The sequence below is a fragment of the Danio rerio genome, chromosome 17 (assembly GCF_052040795.2).
Source record: "Danio rerio strain M-AB ecotype USA chromosome 17, GRCz13ab, whole genome shotgun sequence".
Classification (NCBI taxonomy): Eukaryota; Metazoa; Chordata; class Actinopteri; order Cypriniformes; family Danionidae; genus Danio; species Danio rerio.
Window position 1 is genome coordinate 48785904 of NC_141037.1, and position 23700 is coordinate 48809603.

Below are 23700 nucleotides of genomic sequence, written 5' to 3' on the forward strand. Positions count from 1 at the left end.
AGTTTATTCAGAACAATTTGCTTTTGTATGATGTTATTATTATTAGCAGTATTATTTATTATATCCATATTTATATTTTACTTTATAAAAAAACAAGCTTAGATTTGCCCACCTGTCAGGTTTCAGACCATTTGGGGCACAGCATGTGTATTTGGATATAACTGTTTTTGAACACACTTCGTTATTATTGTTCATTTTTTCATTTGCTGGAAAATAGAACTGAATTTAGAAATAGTTTTGGAACAAATCTTTGCGCTTAACAAACGAAATTAATTATTTACAGGCTAATTGATGTCTGTGCGTACAAGGTTTCCCTATCCAAGAGAGTGAAAGTAGATTGTGAGATGCCTTATCTCTCATTCTGGCGCTGCAGATGCTCTGTTTAACTGTTTTCTTGCTAGTGAAACACTCAGTTTTTCCACTTACAAAGTCATCATGTAAATAGCAAATGCACTTATGGCGAGACGCAACTGGCTCTTAAAGGGAATGGGAGATGAGACTGATTGGTTTATTCTCAAAACACACCTATAAAGAATACACACCTCATTCACACCTCATTCAGAAAATAAGTTCAACCCTTTTAGACCGATTGATTGAAAACAGGACAAAACTACTTTGTTTTTATTTCATTATTTTTATTATTATAGGTAGTAGTACAACAGCTCAGGGATGAGCTTTTTTGATGGAACAGTTGTAAATGAATGTTTTTCTTTTTTTTTATCAAATTCATCAAATAATCGAAAACATAATCAACAGATTAATCAATTATTAAAATAACCGTTAGTTGCAGCCGTAATTATAACAAATGTAAGATACATTACTTGGAGTACATTTCATATACATGTCCACCTGAAAGCGATCACCCAGCAAAACACTGACAAAAACGCTTCTGTGTTTACAAAAGGAAACCTAAGAAAAAAGCGCACTGTGGCCACATGGTTTTACCTTTCTTTTATTGGTATTGTGGACCTGTGCTTTACAAGACTCAACCTTGAGAACTTTTCAACACCGTACAAGGTGTGTTACTGTCCAAACTGTAAAAGTTGTGCATATGGCGGTAGACAGTGAGAAAAATGTATTCGATTTCAAATCCGTCCTAAGACATACTTTATATGCTGTTGTGCAAAGAACTGCACAAAAAACAATTATTTCATTGTTGATATGCCCCAGTAAGTATCATCAAGCGTGAAATAGAACAAAAGTTGTTGTAGTTGTACTTCTCTGTGGTGTACATCTTGCCTACAAACTGCAGTCAAACATGTTTAAACCACAAACCATAACATATTTACCATTAGCATTTTTGTACCCTTAGCCCTTGAAACAGAGTGTGAAGGGTTCCAAAATGTACCCCAAAGAATTGGGACAGCATTACAACACCTGCACAAGTCATTATGTCTCTCGATCTCTTCATATGAAATAGACGATGGAGACTGCTGTAGTTATTTCAGTTGTGTTCTTTTTTTTTTTTGGTGTTTATCTTCAGGAAATTACTAAAGACATAAATCATGTTATCATAAAGATTTCATGTGGCAATAAGATTGTAACTATACAGTGCACTTACATGCATATTCATCTAAACCCATGAAAACAACATTAACATTATAGCAGTCATTGCCAGCTACTAGACCTCTCTGACGGGAATCAAGTGTCATTGAGTGACAGATGGAAAAGCATGTTGTGGGACTGCTATACAGGAGTTATTATGAATTATAGAAAGCCATGAAGGGGAAGGGCTAAGGCAGGGCAGGGGTGTCCAAACTCGGTCCTGGAGGGCCGGTGTTCTGCTGAGTTTAGCTCCAACACATCTACCAGGAAGTTTCTTGTATATGTAGTAATAGCTTGATTAGCTGGTTCAGGTGTGTTTAATTAGGGCTGGAGCTAAAGTTTCCAGGACACTGTCCTTCCAGGACCGAGTTTGGACACCCCTGGGCTAAGGGGTAGATTTTGGATTAGGCCTTTCTCCCCTGGCACCATTGAAACAGATGTTTGGCACTGGCATGGACCAACCAAAGGTGACTCATGCGAACTTTCATTGTTCCTTTTCTATACAAGGTATTATTTAGTCTTACACTCAGAAATGTTTGCCGTTTGTTTAAACTACTTATTTAAAATGAGCTGAAACAACAAAATGCTTGAGTTGTTTTAAGGGATAACTGTTTAATTTAATCCAGTTAAATTTGTAAAAACTCGATTGTGTGGAACCCAACATTTTTTTACACTACGAGTGATCCACTTTCAATCTTGCCATTACATTTTTTTTCTTGTCTGTTCATATTTTGAACATTTACTGATTCATACATGATTTTTGTATTTTCTAATACCTCCTTCCCTGACCTTTTCCCAGTTTTATTGAGACTATTTTACTGTGTGATGTCTCTCTTGCTTATTTGTCTGCTTTTGTATTCCATTCACTCCCTAGTGTGCAGATACCCAGCATTTATTCCACCTCGTGCTTATTCACTTATTCATCTTTGCCAAAATGACATGGCATATCAATTTCTGTACAGATACAAAATGTAAATGAAACCAATATATAGTGTCAGTGAAGTTTAAATTTGGGTTTTGCTCTTGACCTAAAACTGTACCCGTTTAACACTATTAGCCAACTATTATATATACTAGTTAAAAAAAAAACCTCATCACCAGTTTTCATGTTTTGATGGTTGCAAATGACCAGGTAAGAGATATCAGAGGTGGACCCCTCACCATAATTCTCTATATATTAAAACCCCCAATAGCTACATCTTAAAAGGCGTTACATATGAAATCTCATGAATATAAAGAACAATTACCTTCAACGCATTCAACCAATTCTTTGCTTTCTTGCTTGCTTTTATGCAAAATATGTAGCAAACTATAACACCATAATTGCTGTGAACGGTCATACAAGCATTGATTGTGGTTGTGATCAACTCGGAGCCATAATGTGGCCACATATGTCCAGGGGATATCCTGGGTTATTAAACGATTAGGCTGCGCAACAAATATAACTACACACACGTACGTCAGCACTTTCATTCTGTTGTTGACAGCAACACAGTAGCATTTTTGAAACAAGTTTATTTTCACATTTATTTGAAGCACTTTTAAGGACCTATGTGTGTTTTCAAGTTCTTCCTATGCCTTCCAGGAATCAATGAGTCTGAGATTCAAGTACTTTCTGTATCAGAATCCTGAGCAATACATGTTTCACATTGTCCACAGCCTAAGATTTTCTCTCCTGGCTTCACTGAAACGGACGGTTGGCATTCGCATGAGTCAACCAAAGGTTTGGCTATAGGAAACTGCCCATATATATTGACCCTGTGGAGCTCCCGCCGAACAGTTTTGGTGGAAACCGGAGATTTGAGGTGCACATTTAACTCTGCTGTGAATTGGGCAGCTGTGGTTACATGGTTTTTAGATACAATCCGGGTTAGCACGCGGACATCCCTTTCAGACAGCTTCCTCTTACTTCCACAGTTATTCCTGTTGGATGTGGTTCGTCCTTCTTGGATGTATGCTGATGTTACTCTGGATACTGTGGCTCTTGATACACCACAAAGATCTGCTGCCTTGGTCACAGATGCACCAGAGAGACGTGCACCAACAATTTGTCCTCTTGTGAACTCTGATGTGTCACCCATAATGCTGTGTGTTGGAATATTTTAAGCAAAACTGTGCTATTACTCCACTAATCAAATCTTCACACGGTGCTCTTACAAGTGGAACTGTCTTGTTCCAGGACACAAATACAGCTGGTCTTTGAGCAGCAGTCTGAGGTCCTTTGTTGTGCGATGAATCCTCCAAGCCTCAGTCTTTAGTGCATGTTGGGGAATTATTATGCTGCTGATTTATGACTCTTGAACGTATGCGTGGTTCTATAATAAACAAATGAACTTAATCAGTAAAAGAACCACATTGTTGTGCAGAATACAACAAAAAGGTACTGCTACAGTTAGGGCTGTGCGATTAATCCCATCACAATTTGAAACGTTGTGATTAGCCAAAATTGCAAGAGACTGCAATATGAAATATGTATTATTTAAACTTCCCCCGCCCAGAGCAAATGCGTGACTGCCATATGTGTGTGACAGTCTTATGCTGTGTTCACACCAGACGCGGAAGGAGCGTCAAGCGCGAGTAATTTACGTGTTAAAGGGTCACGAAACACCAAAACATTTTTTGAGCTGTTGACAGTCGTATATGTGTCCCACACTGCTAAAAACACTATTAGGACACCTATATTTCACTAAAAAGTGTAAATTGGTTGTTTTTGCGTTATTTCAAGCAAATTCGTACTTTTGGATTTTCGTACTTTTCCGGTTTGAAACAAATTTTTGAAGCTGCGTCACGGTCATGACATAATAGCGTTGTATTCCAGCGTGCAGACTGGGCGTCTGTGCCAGAGTGTGTCTTGTCTCTACAGATTTGGTAAGTGAGCGACCAGTGCTCTTTGTTTATTCAGTTTGTTCGTATTGAACTAAGTTAACTATTGCATCGAGTGTAAACATGTTAGCACCACAACCAAACTTTAACCTCGTGTAGGGTTTTCACCGCATTTTGTGACCGGAATAACACACGCGGCTTTCTGATGCTACCTGCTGTGTGCATCTAAGTTTCCAGGAAATGCTGAGGGTTTTTTTTCTCTCATTCGCTGTGCGATATCAAACACTGCATGAAAAATACACGCTTAGAGTAGTTCCTCGAATCAAATATCTCGTTTGTCGCGAGGGGCATGAACGAATTCCCTAATTGAAAGAGCCAAACTGCAGTTAAAGTCCACCATTTAATAATTTGGCAAATAATTCGACTACAGATGTCCATGTAAACACCATCACTTTCTCCCGTGTTTGTGTGTGTGTGTGTGTGTGTGTTTTTTGACTCTGAAACTCAGCGCGCCCAAATAGACAGGTTAAACACAATCTCTTTCTCCTGTGTGTATTTTGACTGAAACTCGCGCGTGCCCAAATAGACACTCCCACACCCTCCCACTTTAGTTCCTCCGACACTCCCCCCTAAACAGAGCTGGACACGCCCACTTTTCTGACTTTTTCCAAAGTAGAGGTGTGAAAACACCCTGCTGAAACAAGGGGGTTTCACGGCCCTTTAAGTCAAAGCAAACACGCGAATAGCCATCCCACGCCGTGGTACGTGCGAACGGCAGGGCGCGAATTGAGGGTTTTGCACGTTTGCTGTGCATTTCCCACGAAACGCTTGAGTTTAAAAATCTGAACTTAAGCGGACATTCACTCCGCGTCAACCAATTAGTAGATTGCGTATCACCCGTTGTTGGTGTCCCGTGGAAAATCCTCCAGCCGACACCGACAACAGTTCATCAAACTGGGCTCGGCTCAGTCAAAAGCAATGCTGAAAGCCTCCATCATCCAGGTTAGGTTTCTGAAAGAGTTTATGAGCTTACAGAGCTGGAAGCACCTCTGAAAGGATCTAGTGGACTCAGACTTGACCCTAAACTCATCGACGCTGTTTTTCATCCAATTTTAAAGCACATAAACACTATTATTTTCTTAATAAAATCCATGTTAGCCATTTAGCAATGAAGCTAGAGTCACCGGGCAGACAGAAGAGCTGCCCATCACGCAAATCCACATCTGTTCTGAAGCAAATTTGATGCGCGAATGAAGCGAGTAAACTCAAATGTTCACGCGGCTATGTACGCACTAATAGTACGATTTTATCCACGCGTTCCGCGTCTGGTGTAAACACAGCATTAAGCTGCGGTCACACTAGAGTTTGAGCTTGCGAAATTCTGTAGTACAGCGATGCTAAAAGGGACAGCATTAAATAAGATTATTAGACAAAAAAAAAAAAGAGCGATTGCTCCATGTTTTAAATTTCTGTCCAGAGAGGTTATGCTGAGATGCTCGATTGGTCTCGCGCAGACAAGTGATGCGATTTCTTCGCAGGTCAGAGTTTACCAAGAACTTGAACTGCACCGCAGCGACCTGCGAAACCTAACGTATGACATTGCGTTTCTGGTCTGACGCATTCGCGTGGGTATGAATGAAAGTCTATGGGGAAAAAAGTCCAGTGTGACCGCAGCTTTACCTAGGGCCAGTGTCCTGGAAAAGTTAACTCCAACCCTAATCAAACACACCTGAACCAGCTAATCAAGCTCTTACTAGAAATACTAGAAACTTCCAGGCAGGTGTGTTGGAGCTAAATTCAGCAAGACACCGGCCCTCCAGGACCAAGTTAGCACATCCCTGCTATAGTTTGTCTCTTGGCCTCAATTATTTTCTCCAAACACAAAACACAGATTTTGCTACTTACTTTCTTATGGTCCAAATCGGTAATAGTAGCGTAAATATCACTCAGTAGCACTTGCTGAGAAGTTAGAGTGTCTCACCTTTCCTCACTACCTGTGAATAAATGAGGTAAGGTTGGTTTTATATTCACAACATTCAGACTTTATCCTTAATATTATATTTTCAAAAAAGCATCCGTTGCACATTCTACATAGAGAAATCATATTAGCAGCCAATGAGTATCAAAGTACAACATTGTTCACAGTTAACAGTTAGATTGTCCACAGTTAAATTGTTCAGTGACTTAAATATTGCTAATGTTGTTTTGAAGTCATACTTGCATGCTATTACTGACCGAATATTCAAAGTAGCACGATAAAAACCATAGGGGCCCTATCACTAAACAAACATGTGAATATGAAACCAACTTACCTCAATCTGTGAATGCTGGAGATTTAATGAGATCCAGAAATATGAGACTACAGTCTGTAAAGCAGAGGACTCCATATCAAAGATGGCACCACACAATCAACAGCAGCAACAAAAGGTAAATAAACAAAACAAAACAATAACTATGAATATCAAGAAAACAAAAACGATAATAGTTTCAGAACATAAAACACCACAAAGTTTACTAACTTAATAAAATAACGATATCGTTTTACAGACTAACGTTATCCTGAATTCTCAGGTTGTCTTAGCAACACGCTCACGATGCATAACAAACTCAACACGGCGTTTTTGTTTTTCACATTTTACACATATGGATGTCTCAAACAGATTAACATTACATTAACATTTTAACTCACTCAAACTATGAATTAATTATATTTTAATATGTTGTAGCTCAAAGAACTCGGTCGTCTACTCATAAACTATTAACGAGGCGTCGTAGATAGTCAACTTATCAGTTTCTTTATAATCTTATTCCTAGTCTTCATGCAGCATCTCTGTGCAAATATAACTAGATTTTTTTCAAACATCTCTACCTAATCACACGATATCAAAGTATTTAATCAGAAAGATCTGGAACACCTCTACTCACTTCTTTTCAACCAGCGTGAGAGAAAATCACATCCCCTTCTTCTTGTTATTTTAATGGCGGTCGGAATACAACAAAACAGTGCACTACCGCCACCTACTGTACTGGAGTGTGTGTTTGCGTCAAATACCTCCCATCAAATCATAGATATATACATATCTATGCCATGAAATAAGAGAGAACAAAACAAATAAACAAACATGTTGTAATCCATTTAATCAACGTGGACTAAACGTACTTGACTTTGAAATATCGAACACTAAATTTAAAATTAAGTGGATACAAAATGTATTAGTTAAAAAAACTATGGTATTACATTCGTAATGTTTTTTTTTTTAAAGTAGGTGGCATTGAATTTCTTCTTAATCGCAATGTTAATAATCGTAAGCTTCCCATAAAACTTTCTAATTTTCACAAACAGGTTTTGTTTTCATGGATGATTATATACAAGCACAATTGTTCCCCTCATAAATGTTTAATTTGGAATAATACATATATTACACACCGAAGTAATCTCTTTTTTTATTAATTGGTTTAAAAATAACATTTTGCTGGTTTCACAACTTTTAAATAGTAATGGTCATGTGCTTACCTATTTAGAGTTTCTAGAAAAAAATGTTCCCTTTATATACATGTTAAAGAGTATACGATGGTAATTAATGGCATTCCCTTAGAAATTAAAATATTATTAGAAAATATTAGAAGTATAAGTATTAGAAAATTATGTAGTTCAAAATACAAATTGAGTTTAGTCTTAAATTGGAAGGTATAAATATAAAAGAAAAAATGTGATAATAATTATCTTAGAATGATTTGCCAGATTGCTGGAACGAGACTTTTAAGATTTCCAGGCGTTTTTGTATAACAAATAAAATTAGAGAGGAATCATTTAAAATTGTTCATTCTATTTATCCTGTAAAACAGGTAATTGCAAAATTTTGTAAAGATGTTGATTTTAAAATGTGCTTTCTGTAACGATAAAGAAGAAAATATTGTTCATTTATTTTATGATTGTATTTATACACAATTAATTTGGTGTGATGTTTTCTTTTTTGGTTAAGCAGAGTGCGAATACTGCATTGGAATTCAAAGAAGTATATGTGTTTTTTTTTTTTTTTTTTTTTAGAATGCAGTCAACTTCAAAATTTGGCATATTGTTAATTTGCTCATTATGTATGGACATTTTTTAAATTCATAAATGTAAATAGACAGTGAAAAAAGCTAATTTTACTCACTTTAAAATAGAAATCGGCCATTACCTAAACACAATAAAAGAAAAAAATGCCAAAGCAAAAAGAACTGTTAATCATTTTAAAGCTTTAAATGTAGTTTTTTGAAAAATTAAATTTGTAATAGATTTTTGTATTTTCTTCCTATATTGTATTTGTTTGGATGTCAATATAATGTTGTTATTGCCCTTGTATGTTCTAAAATTGTAATAAAACAAACAAACAAACAAACACAAAAAAAAGCTACCCTAAGAATTAAATAAACAAATTATATTCTGTTAATTAAACCAGTTTCCATCAAGTAATTAGTTACATTTATTGGGTGTATGCACAGGTAGTGTGTTTACCCTACTTATAAACATATGGGCCGGATTTTTCAAAAGTAATCTACTAGGATTTTGGATAACGGATTGGATCAAATCTTTTAAACGGGTTGTTCAAAAGAAAAAAGAAAAAAAAAACGGATTACATAATTGGAGATCACGTAATCCAATCTTGGTTTTGATCCGAATCAAACCTTGTCACCCCTCATATGCAATCCTCAAAACAGTCATAAAGCGGTGCGTGACTGTCAGCCGTGCTCCATTAGTGATAAACAGACGCTGTTTCCCAAACGGATTCTGTACACATGATTGAAGCCAAGCAAAAGTCTGGGTTTTGGATGCGTGTTTGAACAGACGTATGTATACACACATAATTAATAATAAAAATAACATCTAAAGATGATTTTGTTGGGGTTTTTTTAAACATTAATTTTGTCCTAAATGAGCATAAGGAAAGCAATCAAATGCTTTTATTATAGTGCTGGACGTGTGCACTTTTAAAGGGACACCTGTAATGTAATCAAATAAAATCTAAATGACAGATTCAATCGTTGCTCTTTAATCAAAAGGTTTAAGTTATACCTTTAAGAAAAAAATGATATTCTATTTCCTTATAATAGCTATTTATTTTAATAAACTGTTTGCTAATTTATTTGCTGCTATTCATTCATTCATTCATTTTCTTGTCAGCTTAGTCCCTTTATTTATCCGGGGTCGCCACAGCGGAATGAACTGCCAACTTATCCAGCAAATTTTTACGCAGCTGATGCCCTTCCAGCCGCAATCTCTGGGAATTATTTGCTGCTAATGTATACCATTTTTTCTTTAGTAAATAATAATAAAACATATTACTTACTGTTTAACAGTTTATTTCAGATAAAACAGCTCCAGATGAACATATTTAGTCATTCTAAAGAGGTCTTTTGGTAAGCATATCCCTTACATTCATATCCTATGTTGTATGGTCCAGTTTTGAAGAGGAAGATGCATGCAATGTGTCAGGCACTACAGCAGGGGGCAGCCGTCTCATTATGAATCATCTGCTCCAGTGATATGAACGAAGTTCTGTAAAATATCTACTGGAACACATTGATGCTTCAATCAACACAATATAATCTAATTGCACAGTACACACATTGACATTACTGAGTATTGCTCTCAGAGAACGGAAAGCGGACAAACAAGTGTTTACGCAAGCATAATTACCACAATTAAACTGACATTATATAAATATTCAGCCAATTAGAAACAACCCAAATTTTTATGTGGCACAAATAAAAGAAAGTAAAAATAAAGTCGGTGGCGCGAAGTAGGTGAAGGTTGCTGATTTGAGCCTCGGCTGGGTCAGTTGGAGTTTCTGTGTGGAGTTTGCACGTTCTTCCTGCGTTCGCGTGGGTTTCCTCCGGGTGCTCGGGTTTCCCCCGCAGTCCAAAGACATACGTTACAGGTGAATTATAGGCTAAAATTGTCTGTAGTGTATGAGTGTGAATAGATGTTTCCCAGAGATGGGTTGCAGCTGGAAGGGCATTCGCTGTGTAAAAAGTGCTGGATAAGTTGGTGGTTCATTCCACTGTGGCGATCCCGGATTAAAGGGACTAAGCTGAAAAGGAAATTAGTGTATGAATGAAAAATAAAGTCAATTTCTTCCCATCAAACACAAAAAGGATGCTCAAATCATTGTACTGAACTGTCCTTTTAAATGAGTGTAAAGTTCACACCACATCACTTGGGGTTGTTTTTCTTTCACTCCACATGGCTATGATGACGACTTAGATTTAATGAAGGATGAAGAACAAGTTTAATGAAAACAAGAAGACTTTTGTGTGTTTCTGAGGTCAGCAGAGTCTCTGCACATTCCCACCAGTGTCACACAGCTATCAGCTGATCCCAGACCTGCCTCTGTATACATGACTCTCTTGACACCTTACCATCATTCAAGGCCTACACGCTGACAAGTACAAATCAGGTATGTTCTAACTGGACACTTGATTAGGCACCTGCTCCTTAATAGGATAGTTCACCCAAAACTGAAGATTCTGTCGTCCTGTATTCAAGCTTCACTTTTCACAAAACTGTATGAGTTTCTTTCTTCTGTTGAACACAAAGAAGATGCTTTTAAAATGTTAGAAACTGACTATTTATTTCATTCAGAATCTTCTTTTATGTTCAACTGAAAAAGAAAAGTTTAGCAATCACTCAAAGGGTAAGTGAATAGTGGGTACATTTTCATTTTGAGGAACTATTCCTTGACGTTATGCTCTTGATGTGTGTTTTCTAGTATGACAAACTTTATTCCTCTTTTTTAGAATGTTGTGGACTTTCCAATGTTGCAACAGTTTATGTATAGGATCAAGGACACGGTACACAGGACACAGTATGTCTGATAGTATTTTTTGTTCTGGTAAAAGTTTTATGTTTTATTTTGGCTAGGATAAAAGCAGTTTTTAAATTTTTAAAAAACATTTATAGTCAAAATTATTAGCCCCTTTAAGCTATTTTTTTCGATAGTCTACAGAACAAACTATTGTTATACAATAACTTGCCTAAATACCCGTACCTGCCAAATTAACCTAGTTAAGCCTTTAAATGTCACTTTAAGCTGTATAGAAGTGTCTTGAAAAATATCTAGTCCCTTTAAATGTGTTGAAAAAAATCTCTCTGTTAAAGAGAAATTGGGGAAAAATAAGGGGGGGCGGGGGTGTTGGCTTATAATAAAGAGGCTAATAATTCTGACTTCTATTATATACATACAGTTGAAGTCAGAATTATTAGCCCCATCCCCTGAATTATTAGACCGCTTATTTTATTTTTTTTTTTCTCCAATTTCTGTTTAACGGAAAGAAGATTTTTTTCAACACATTTCTAAACATAATAGTTTTAATAACTCATTTCTAATAATGGGTTTATTTTATCTTTACCATGATGATAGTAAATAATTTTTGACTAGATATTTTTCTTATTTTGATCTTTAATATATTTTTTAAAGTGACATTTAAAGGCTTAACTAGGTTAATTAGGTTAACTAGGCAGGTTAGGGTATTTAGGCTTGTTATTGTATTCTGATGGTTTGTTCTGTAGACTATTGAAAAAATGTAGCTTAAAAGGGCTAATAATTTTGTCTCAAAAATTGTGTTTAAAAAGTTAAAAACTGCTTTTATTCCAGCCAAAATAAAACAAATAACACTTTCTCCAGAAGAAAAAAATATTTTCAGACATACTGTGAAAATTTCCTTGCCCTGTTAAACATTATTTGGAAAATATTTAAAAAGAAGAAAAAAATTCGAAGCGGGCTAATAATTCTGACTTCAACTGTATATATGTAATTGAAAAAATAATTGTATGATATGCATGTAATGCTGATATATTAACATACAAAAGAGGCTACAGGGGTAAACGATGCATCAGTGCTCTGGATGCAGGATTTAAAATCTGCATACAAATCAGTATGAGGTACTTGAGTTTGAAAAAAAAGTCTTTATTATCATGGCTAATGTATATTCAATTATCAAGATACAATACAAGCACAGACTATATGGCAAAACAGCTTTTTCCTACTTTCTTTGTCTGTTTTGGAAGAGGTGTAAAATATCACATGAATTCCGAGCGGGACATTACTCCTGTGACCTGAAGCAATAAGTTACACTACATTAAAAGCTTTCACAGTTGTTGTTGAGCAATAACAAAATAATTTACTGTCGAAGAAACAGTCACTGTTACTTAGAAATGACTCTATATAGTTAGTCATAAATTTCCTTTTGAAACTTGCATTAATGTAGCTGGTAACAGTGTGAGGTCTTCTTGAACTGAATTTGAGTACACCACCATTAAATAATAAACTGATTTCATTATAGTGAAAATATATATGGCATTCTTGTGTTAGTGGATTGTAATAAAGAATGTTTGCATGTCTGAAAATGTAAATGAGCTGCCACCTGTATTTTAGTGTTAGTTCACCTATTAATGAATATTCTGTTGTTAATTACTCACTCCCGTCATTTTAATCCAATAAGACCTTGGTTCATTTTCGGAACACAAATTATAATATTTTAGATTAAATCATAAAGCTCTCATCATCCATGGACAGCAATGGTTCTGGGACGTTCAGAAAAGGAAACATTTCATGTGACTTCAGTGGTTCAACTGTAATCATACAAAGCTTCGGGAACGCTTACATGTTGCAAAAAACCTGCAAAAAATGACTTTATTTGCTTTTGTCTTCTGTATCAGATCAGGGTGTGTGTTGAATATGGGAAATACTATGATTGTGCATTGTGCTATTGATTCGAATGACAATATGTTGTGTTTCTATTATGGTAAACACGCACCCATGTAGCTGGATTAGCTTGCTAGCTAGCTAAGTTTTAGTTTAGTTTGCACCAGTCTTGTGTTTTAGGTAACATTAAAGCAGCTCAAATTAAAAAAAAAAAAAAAAAAAAAATTGTGGCATTATTGAGCAGCTAAGCTGAGCTACCTTTGTGTTACCCAAAACTCAAAATTAGGGCATAAACTGAAAATTAACTGGCTAGCAAGCTAATCTGGCTGCGTGGCAAAGGCCCCATACAGCTTTATTTTGAGGATCTAGGCGCAAAGTCTAAAGGGCAGGGCGCATAAGGTTGTGTCAGAATCCACTTTTGCTGATATAAGGATGAATAAATTCGCTTTGCACCGCGGTGCATAGTCTAACGGAGTTGAGCTTGTTCTCTTAAAGAGTTATAGGTGTGTTTTGAGAATAAACCAATCAGAGTCTTATCTCTCATTTCCTTTAAGAGTCAGTTGCGTCGTGCCATTGCGCATTTGATATTTACATGGCGGAGTTTAAGTGGAAAAACTGAACGCTTCAGAGAGAAAACAGAATGAGAATGAGAGAATGAGCCACCTCATTCTTTACTTTCACTTTCACTCTTGTGGCTAGGGAAACGTGTTGTATGCACAGACATCCATTAGCCTATACATAATTAATTTAGTTTATTAAGCGCAAAGATTTGTTTTAAAACTATTTCTAAATTCAGTTCTAATTTATACCAAACAAATAAATGAACAATTATAACGAAGTGTGCTCCAATTATTTCCAAATACACATGCCATGCCCCATATGGTCTAAAACCTGACAGGTAACCTAAGCTTGTTTTTAATAAAACAAATATAAACATGCATATGATAAATAATACTGCTAATAATAATAACATCAAACAAATGCAAATTGTCATGAATAAACTAAAAAAGCCCCCCGAGATGAAGAAGGCATAGAGGCAGTGGTTTTTATTTTTATGTAGGCTGGAAAATAATAATTTTTGTAATATTTTAATCCTTTAATTTAGACCTTCTCTTAGCTGGTCTATAGCAAATAGCAACGTGCCAGCAATACACCCTAACACGCCTCCTTTTTTAGACCAGAATGCCTGTGGGCGCACATATGAGTGCAAATGCATTTGCTATTTAAACAGCATGCTGCAAAACGTCAAAACGACTCATGCGCCGAGCTGAAACTAGCAACAATTGTGTTGCGCCGGGTGTATGATAGAGCCCTTAGCCTTTGTTGTCTCCAAAATGTGTCTGTAAAGTTTCAGCTCCAAATACCCACCAGATTATTTATCATAGACTGATAAATATCTGAATTTGGTGTAATTTTTTTGTGCCTTTTAAATGCAAATGAGCCTGTTCTTCCTGCCTACATTTCCCAAATGCAACTGTTTCTCCTGCTGCGCCACAAAAACAACAGTCAATAGCTGTTTCCATCCAAAAATGAGAATTAACTTTATGCATAAAGTTGGATTATCTCATAAAAGACGTGCGAATAAAGAAGCGTTTCCATCCAATGAGTCAAAACTAATGAAACCATCACTTCATGATTAACTGGCACCAGATGTAAACTTGAAAAACTGAATTTGCTGCAGTAGGAAAAGCTGTGTGAATCTTTTCTTCATTTAATAAATCTTGACACACAGTGAACGTGCAGTGGTGTTTCAAGGCATGAGACGCAGAACACAGACGCTCTTGATTTTGGAGGTGATTAATAATATAATAACACCAAAACCGGCGTTTAAGAATGACCAAAACATTTCAGATGTTTTACAGTGTGCTCAGCCTGCTGGTTTGTCCATTTGCACACATTTTTATCATCACATGATCTCTTGTAACAAGTCACATGGCTTTTTTTAAATGTGCATACCGGAATTTGTTCGGTAAAAGTGTTTTCATCGTAGTTTATCCTGCTTAGTTATGCAAATATGTTTTTTTATGCGCATTTTCAAAATTTATATGCATCTTGGCGTTTTCCTCAACCTTTTTTTACGCACATTTTCATAATGCACATAAAAATGGGTGGATGAAAACCCATTATGTGAAGCAGATATACAGATATTTGAGTAAAAATACCATGTAAGTTTATTTGATGTATTTGTTGTTAAGTTTTTTCAAGCCTTTCTGCAATGATGAGTCACACAAATGTTGTTACAAAATTTGCAGTACACACAAACACACACATATTTAACTTTGCACTGTTTTTCTGGTGGCCAAGAGAGCTTAACGTGCTGCAATTTCAGAAAACCCATGCAAGAATACGTTGATACATTCCCACAAAAAAACAAAAACAAAACAAAACAAAACATGCTGTATTTTCTCACAACGGCAAAAGAACAGAACACAATGGAATTGAAATTATTTATTTTTTATTTTAATATCCTGATTCCTGTGTCTTTGGTATTTATTAGCCTAAATAACCATAGCCTAAACAGCCAGGTCCATCAAGTTTTAGAATCCCCTTGAAACATTGTGCAGCGCATTTTATCAATTTGTATGGGTTGTGAGAAATTGCAGCGTGTTTTTAAAAAAATGTGTTTACATTGTGAGTAATTGCAGCATGTGTTCTCAAACAGATCTTTTCTCAATATTTTTTGTAATTGCATATGTTTATTAAAACTGCATCACGTTAAGCTCTCTTGGTCACCATAGTTTTTGCAAATCTAGTTGAGGCAAATATGACAGGCGACAAGTTAATATACACTGCTGTACTAATATCCTTCATGCTTTTGTTCAAAATAAACCAGATTTAACATCAACAAACCAGGACTCTTGTATGTTTGAAGCATCCTCTGACACAGCTGTGGTGAATCCAGCTTTTATGAATTACAGCAATTACTGTCTTTTCTTTATTACAAGCATTCAATATTATAAAAACATTTTAAACCTGTAAAACTCATTTGTGGGGTGCAGCTGATCACAGAGAGTTGGAACAGATCTTTTAATCCCAGTTTCTTTACCAATCCTTTTCTGTGGATGTTTATGTTGGTTGGGAAAACCTACGTGACATTGCAGTCGGCCTAAAAATTAAAAAGATTTGAGTTCAATTTTAATGTCAGGAAATTTTTGAAAAAGAGATTTATTGTGTTTAAATCACTCCATAATGAATATGTAGACACTATGCATAGATAAACTTCTGTTCAAAGAGCTTTTAAAAGATGATTTTCATCATAGGTGCCCTTTAACACACACACACACATATATATATATATATATATATATATATATATATATATATATATATATATATATATATATATATATATATATATATATATAAAAGTTATTTCAGCTCAGCTCTAAGTTGCCCAATCACTCGGTGTCTCTGGTCATGCGTCATGCATAATTTCTCCTTTGTACATGCAGTTATACACTCAAACAACAATCCAAAGCAGACACCAGCCTTTCAGGAACAGCAGCTTTTTTGCATCTGCTATCCATCAAGAAGGAATGAGTGAGCAAACCTTTGATCTGGGCATGTGTGTGTGTTTTGGGGTAGACTGTAATTCAGGCGAATCAAAACTTGTTCTAGAGCCACAATTTCTAATATGTATTTATATATTTTTTTATTATGTTTGTTTTGACAAATTTGTGAAAATTATTATAGCACAATTGGAAATGCCTTTTATAATAGACCATGGATAATGTAAAGGTTTTTCCCAAGTAGACAGTTGTGGTCAAAATTATTGGTATTGACGAACACTAAAAAATGCTGGGCTCCACACAATTCCTTCATGTTGTCCCAACATAAATCAATTATTGATTGATTCATTCATTCATTTATTTATTTTCTTCTCGGCTTAGTCCCTTACAGTTTTTTTTTTGATTGCTTTGATGCAGCCGTCAACTGAAACTATACATTTTCAAAACAGGTAACACACAGGCCTAAACAGCGCCACTCATGGTCAAAATGACCCATTTTGCATGCAAAATGCACATACCGTGTCAAAACATTTAAAATATGCAACAAAAGTAAAAAAAAGTAATAAAATACTGTAAATATAAGAGAAAACATGTAAACCAATATACAGTCATATCTATTGGGAGTATAGGACATAGGGACTATTGGCCTCCTCCATCCATGCTGGCACAGAACACAGATTACCACCATTTTCAATGTTTGCAGACTAACTGAAGGTTTGTGTAAAGGAGTGTCAAACCAGTGCTTCAGAGAATTCATACTGATCTTGGTAATTTCTAATGGTAAGAAATAGATGGTTTGTTTGGTTACCATAGCTAAAACAATGGAGTTTTGACTGCTTGAATGACATCCGTGTTAACTGTTTTGAAAAATGGTGGGGAAAATTTGTCAACCCAATGAGAAAGGGTTTACACATTTGCAAGACCTGTCTTCTGCTCTGCTGGGAAAGTGATGAGGAAAATGGAGTGGAACCTAGTTACTTTAACCAGGTCAAAGCAAACAAGAAAAACTGTAATTAATCTGGATGCAGCCTTTATGATGCAAGCTGCGATGCAATGTCAGACGCAATGCACTCAAATGAGTGAGTGACGTCATTGTGAGGAGAAGGGTTAGGGGTGGGGTTCGGTGAGCCCATTTAATAGCACTGGATGCAGCCCAGATTGCACTGCACCAGGTCTGCATCCAGACTCCTCTCAGGTGCGCCACAGCGGAATGAACCGCCAACTTATCCAGCACATGTTTTATGCAGCGGACGCCCTTCCAGCTGCAACCCATCCCTGGGAACACAAATCGATTAAGTTGCCTTAATCATTTTTACAAATTTAAGGATTGAACATAAAACATAAAACAATTAGGTTGTCCCTAAAAATCCTTGAGAATTGTGTTGTTTCAACACGTTCTAAATAAGTAGTTTGAACAATCAGCAATCAAATCTTTTTTCAGATATATAAGTGAAGATAGCTAAGAAAATAAATCTGTTTCAATGTTAACACTAACATTTAATTGCAATAAAATCAATAAAAATGAGTGAGAAACTGGTATGAAGGAAATTCTTGTCCCCCACCCCAATCACGGCCTTGCTCCGTTTCATAAAAAAAAAAAAACTGTCTATAAGATCATGAGACATTTTCAGCAAAAAATAAATATTTGTGAGGCATCCTTATATTATTCATCACTTAGCGGGTTTCCCCACAGGTTTTTGCATCTTGTTTATATACACTGAACAGCAGCCATGCTAATTACTCTCTTTATTCTCCATTTCCATCTGGGGATACTCTTCCCGAGGCCCTCAGACTATGCAGAGTCACTGATTCGATCCAAGACCAGCGACGAGATGATCAGAAGGTTTCCATGTCCTGGACTAGGCCGTATCCTGAGCAACTGCTGTGGTGGTCATGGAGGAGTGGACAGCATGAGACTGATTCCAGTGACGCTCCAGGGACATACAAGTCTTCGCCAGCTTCCAGCCTCCGCTGCTGAGAATGCAGCTCTACACAAGACTTTTGGCCAGCGGAGAATTTAAAATGTTTGTGCCCAACTAAATCTGGTTTCTCTCAAGGTTTTTTTTTCTTCACTTTCGCCAATCGGTGAAGTTATTTTTCCCTCTCCGCTGTCGCCTCTAGCTTGCATGGTTTGGGATCAGTAAACCACACTGAACTGAGCTAAACTGAACTGATCTTGAACACTAAAAATACTGAACTACTCTGTTCCATTTTACTATGACCATTTATGTGAAGCTGCTTTAAAACAAACTACATTGTAAATGCACTATACAAATAAAGGTGAATGTACTAAGCAGAATGTTTTATGTTTACTGAGATTAGGCATTAAGAAGCTGAGATAGAAGCATATTTGGCAGCTAACCGCCTAACGTGAAACTAACAGTCCTGCGGTAATGAATGGGATGTTCCAAACAGATGTTTATTTACAATTCTCAAACTGAATCTAATGTATTTGAAAAGCCTCTCAAAGGAGAATCCGATTAATTGTTAATGTGATTGAAAGAGTTGTAACGCAGAAGTCTGGATAATATAATCAAAAAAGTACATTATTGTAGAAATATTTGGAGTCGTTATGTGTGTGTTAAGAAATTAATTATTTTATTTAGCAAAAACACATTAAATTAAGTTAATATAAATAATTGTATATAAAATATGAATATACGCAGCATATTAGTGCTATGATAGTAATTTTTCACTAACACTTTGGTTTTAAGTAACAATTCACACCATTAAAACTGGTTTATAACCTGCCTATTATTAAAATATTGGTTGTTTATTAGCACCTATAAAGTATACTCTTATTCTACATCTAATACTTCATACTTAATGCTTCTATTAAATGGTTTGTTAATAGCTTGAATTGTGCATTAAATAAGGTTTGAGAAATCTTTCTAATTCACCCAATCAGAATGATTTCTAAATATGGCATCGCTACAAACTATATATTATTATTATCATTGCATCAATATTTATTGGCTCTATTATTCCCACTTTAGTTGACTAACAATGTGTTGTTTTCAATGGTACCAAATGACTATCACTGTCAAATATTTCAAACTAGTTAAAATGATAGTTTACCCATAACTGATCATTTACTTGCTTGCCACAAACCTGTTTGAGCTTCTTTTTAAGACAACTGGGTAACTGGGGTGGTGGTTTCCATTTTTAAGTAGGGGGACCAGAGGGTGTGTTCTAGGATGGGATCACACTCCTCAGCCTCACCAGGAAAGTCTATGCCAGGGTACTGGAGAGGAGGATCCGGCCAGTGGTTGAATCTAGGATCCAAGAGGAACAATTTGGTTTTCGTTCTGGCTGTGGTACACTGGACCGGCTCTATACCCTCACCAGGGTGCTCAAGGATTCATGGGAGTGTGTCCAATCAGTCCACATGGAATTTGTGGACTTAGGGAGGGCATTCGACCGTGTCCCTCATGGCATTCTTTGGAGGGTGCCCTGGGAGTATGGGGTCTGTTCTGTTAAGGGCTGTCTTGACCCTGTATGAACAGTAGAAGTTTGATTTGCATTACCGACAATAAGTCAGACTTGTTTCCAGTGCATGCTGGACTCCAGCAGGGCTGCCCTTTGTCACCAATTCTGTTCATAATTTTTATGGACAGAATTTCAAAATGTAACCTTGGGCTGGAGAGGTTCCGGTTCAGGGAGCACTGTATTTTATGTCTGTTATTCGCAGATGATGTTATTTTGTTGATTCCATTGAACATGGACCTTCCAGCATACACTGGGGTGGTTTGTTGCTAACTGTGACACGGCTGGGATTAGAATCAGCACTTTCAAGCCCAAGGCCATGGTGCTCCACCAGAAAAAGGTGGTTTGCCATCACCAGGTTGGAGGAAAGTCCTTACCCCAGGTGGAGGAGTTCAAGTATCATGGGGTTTTGTTTACGAGTGAGGGAAGGATGGAACGTGAGATTGACAGGCAAATCGGTGCAGCCACAGCAGTAATGCTGTCTGTTGTCTGTTGTGATAAAGAGCTGAGCCAAAAGGCGAATCAATGTTCCTACTCTCACCTATGGTCATGAGCTTTGGGGACCGAAATAAGTTTCCTTTTCAGGGTGGTAGGGCGCACCTTTATAGACAGTGGAAGGAGCTCGGTCACCCGGGGGGAGCTCGGAGAAGAGCCCCTTCTTCACATCGAGAGAATTCAGCTGAGGTGGCTCAGGCATCTATTTCGCATGCCTCCTGGATGCCTACCTAGGGACGTGTTCCAGGCATGTCGCACTGGGAGTAGTCCTCGGGGAAGAACCAGAACACAAGGGGAGGAGCTCTGAGTCCACATCGAGAGAAGTCAGCTGAGGAGGCTTGGGCATCCTGGATGCCTACCTATGATACATGCTTGATGGACTCTCGGCTGGCCTGGGAATACCTCGACATCTCTCTGGAGGAGCTGGAGGAGTGTTTGGGGAGAGGGAAGTTTGGGGTTCTCTGAATGAATGAATGAATGAATGAATGAATGAATGAATGAATGAATGAATGAATGAATGAATGAATATTTATGACAATTTTTCTAGATAATTTTGAAACCGGTAACCATCGACTTCCATTTCTCTTTCAGATGTCCATGGTTACAGATTTTTAGCTTTCGTTAAAATATCTAATTTTGTGTTCAACAGAATAAAAAACACACAGAAAGAATTATAAACACACAAGGGTGAGTGATTAGTGAATAATAATAATCTTTGGCTTAACTATCAGTCTGATTATTTTTATATTTTTTAAGGCAAATTACAGTTTGTTTTTATTCAGTGTTTTATTTTCTGTCCTTTTATTTTCCTTTTTAATACTTTTTTTGTGAAATCTGCCCACACAATGATCACAAGGTAAATAAACTATTTGCAGATTTTTGTTAAGGTAATACACATCTGTGATTTGTGATGTTTATTTTGTGAAGGAGGATGTAGGAGACAAAACACCCGCTGGATAGACTGCGGTGACAATGTGGGCTAATTACAAGACTTAAAAAGGGTATGGAGGTAACACATTCAGCAGGAACGTGTGAATGACTGAACAGCCGTCAAAGTACATGGACGAGTGGGAGAGTTAAACGGCTGATCAGGAGCTTTTGGCTTAAAGCACATAAGTGGGAGCTTCACCACCTGTGATCAATATTAACAACACTTTATTTTAGCTTCTTGTGATCCACAGAATATCCTTAAATGAGAACATATTTAGTTACTGAAGGATAAATGACAAGACCTTTTCTTCCTTCCCGACAAAGATACAAACAAGTAATCTGTTATTATTTTTACACTCTTTCATCTGATTTGTTGTTTGGTGCACAAAGGAGAGTAGTAGAAATATAGAAATCAGTCAAATTGTTCAATGTTTTGACGAATAGTTTTGTTTAAGCACGTTTCTAGGTTTAAAATAAAGGTGCAATAGGATGTGTGTGTGGAGACACGTATGGATGAAACGCAGACTTCTATAGCAAATGGCTCATTCATGTGTACTGAGCTGTTGGCACAGCATGATGTCTGTGTTGGAATTGACAGCATTTTAACACGCTGATGGTTTACAGCACAGTAGGTCAACAGTTTATATTCTCGGGCCTAGTTTACATAGTACGAGCACAACACATGGGGCTTTCCAAAGTACAAAACATTTAAAGGATAAATCATCGGTGGTGGAAATAGTACAGAAAAATCATACCTAAGTAGAAGTACCATTACCTGCCTAAAATGTAGTGCAAGTAGAGGAAAAATTTCTGTTGTAAATATTATTTAAAGAATGAAAGTATACATTTTTTTGTGAGTATTACGCTGTAAAAAGCTGATGCATTTACATCTAATTTGTGCTTGTGTGATGTGTAAACGTAACATTCTTTAGTGCATCTAGCTATTGCCCAGCAGGCACACAAATAAAAAGTTAATATTAGGTTAGATTTAGGTTGTGATGTCAGGTGACCAAAATTCAATATCTAGCCAGCTTCTAAGTACAACATTATTTTGATGTCCAATAATAACATAATGAATAATAATAATAATTAATAATAATAAAGAAATAATGTTGATATTTGGTTGATTTTATGTTGTTAGAAAGTGACCAAAATCCAATGTCAAGCCAACATCTTAAATTAACATCATATTGACAGATATGATACTGACATTTATTCGTCAGGAATGGCAACTAAAATCCAACGTCTGACAGACATCATAGTGGTAACGTCCACACAACATCAAGCTGTGACACCATTAGACGTTGATATTTGGTTGGTTTTAAGTTGGACGTTGGACAGCCTGATGTTGAATCCTGACGTCAACCCAGTTTCATTTCTAAACAAAATGCAACGTTCCATGGGTACAATATCAATCTGATGTCATGTTGACGTATTGTGCCTGCTGGTTGTTTAAGTCTTATTTCGGTCATCATACAGTAAACATCCGTCATCTTCTCATTATAATCAGCAGTCTAAACAGTCTCTGGCTTAATGAGTGTAAAGATTTTCTTGGACACTTTTAACGCTTACAAACAGATTGCAGCAATGATAAAGTGCTCATATCTTAAGATTCTGAGGAGTTCATTATGAAGCGATTTACCTTCTATGTGCAATTTGATTGGACAGGAATCACTGGACTGATTTTTCCTATCCCTATAGATGTGAAATAATAAAGTAGCGACTGCAGGTTGATTAAAAGTAGTGGAGTAAAAGTACCGATACAGAACTAAAAATGTACTCAAGGAAAGTAAAAGTACACATTTTCACTTCTTAATTAAGTACAATTCCGGAAAAACACTACTCAATTACAGTCATTTGTAACTAGTTACTTTACACCACTGCAAATCATTTATTTTTGAAGGAAACCAACTTCCGGTGTTTCTAACATAACATTTTGTAAAAAATAAATAAATAAATTATATATAAACATATATGTGTCAAGATTGATGAAAATAATGGGATAGTTAAAATGTTATATCTAGAATTCAGAAAGCCAGAAAATGTTACTAAAACCACCAAAATCAAGAATTCATGATTTATTCATTCATTCTTTTACATTTGGCTCAGTCACTTTATTCATCAGGGGTTGCCAGAGCAGTAAACCACCAATTTATCCAGCATATGCTTTCCAGAACTAACTTTCCTGAATAACTACAACCCATAACTGGGAAACACCCATACAC

At 36.4% G+C, this 23700-nt stretch overlaps 1 long non-coding RNA gene across 1 annotated transcript; it reads right to left on the reverse strand.

The window, feature by feature from the left end:
* Positions 1-643: 643 nt before the first annotated feature.
* On the reverse strand, positions 644-7335 carry LOC100535512 (uncharacterized). The gene is made up of 4 exons (NR_203066.1): positions 7294-7335; positions 6681-6734; positions 6274-6362; positions 644-3860 (listed from the first exon to the last, which is right to left on the reverse strand). It is a non-coding gene; the product is annotated as an uncharacterized LOC100535512 (long non-coding RNA).
* Between the last annotated feature and the right edge of the window lie 16365 nt (positions 7336-23700).